The sequence below is a fragment of the Crocodylus porosus genome, unplaced genomic scaffold (assembly GCF_001723895.1).
Source record: "Crocodylus porosus isolate Cpor-Errol unplaced genomic scaffold, CroPor_comp1, whole genome shotgun sequence".
NCBI lineage: Eukaryota > Metazoa > Chordata > Crocodylia > Crocodylidae > Crocodylus > Crocodylus porosus.
In genome coordinates this window covers 1,279,765-1,280,845 of record NW_017728950.1, presented here as the reverse complement: position 1 = coordinate 1,280,845, position 1,081 = coordinate 1,279,765, and the positions used below count along the sequence as shown (strand labels likewise).

Genomic DNA, 1,081 nt, shown 5'->3' with positions numbered 1-1,081 from the left:
GGGCCTGTAGTTAGCCGGATCCACTCTCCTCCCTTTCTTGAAGATCGGCACCACATTGGCCTTCTTCCAGTCTTCGGGCACTACACCAGAGCGACAGGAGTTTTCAAAGATCCGTGCCAGGGGCTGGGTTATGACGTTTCCAAAGGCTATGGGTCTACATTTTGGAGAAGTAATCTTCCTTTACACAGCATGATGTAAGGTGCTTTGATTTGTTTCTAGGATTGAGGAAAGGAGATGGTTACAACAGTGTTAAGAAAAGGTTTGGGTATCCTGTACTTTCCAGGGCAGGTTAATACGGTACAAGTAGATTTTATGTCTTTTTGATTCAAGATGTTCATACTGTAGCCTCTGTAACTAGGTTTTGGAGAGATACTGTGTGGCAGCTGCATTCAAGAAGTCTGTCAGTCAGCTGCTATAGTGCAGCATTGCCCTAAACTGTGGAGCTGTGTCTTAGAATCTGGTAACAAAAGTTACTGACTAAAATGTTACATTTCAGACACTAATCCAGATAGCTCACTTGACAGAATAAAGCTAATCCATTCCTTGTTAGAATTGCTGCCTACAGCCTCTAAAGGACATAACAAATACCCCACGCCTAAACTCCACAGGGTTCCCCACTGACGGAAAGGACAAAAAGACGGGTGTTTGACTGGGAGGTTCAGAGACGAGAAGTAAGCTTTTTATTACTTTTTTTCCCAAAAGGGGGAAACATAATTTACAGAGTCATAATAGATTTTAAAAAATTCAGTATCCATATTCTGGAACAATGTCACATGTAAATCAGGATCAGGTTTTGATTGTGGCAGTCAGAGTGGAAGAGGAGGAGCCCCAGACTGTAGTAACATGCCTTTTAATTTAAGATATTGGACTGGACCAAAAATGAACAAGGGATTAAATCTGTACTGATAGTAGGATAGGTGGAGAAAGAGCTATTCAGTAAACTGGTCTAGGGTATCTGTTACAGGGTTGTAGGTTGTAGCTGTGTTGTCTAAGGACATAGGCAGACAAGGTTCTTTGGGTGAATCTGATATCTTTTATTAGACCAACTTAAATGGTTGGAAAACAATTATTAAGCAAGCTT

The 1,081-nt window shown here is 41.4% G+C and overlaps 1 protein-coding gene across 1 annotated transcript in view; it reads left to right on the top strand.

Moving 5' to 3' along the window:
• The window catches only part of FANCC (Fanconi anemia complementation group C), a 144,789-nt gene that overhangs the window by 28,816 nt on the left and 114,892 nt on the right, over window positions 1-1,081 (top strand). The window lies entirely within an intron of this gene.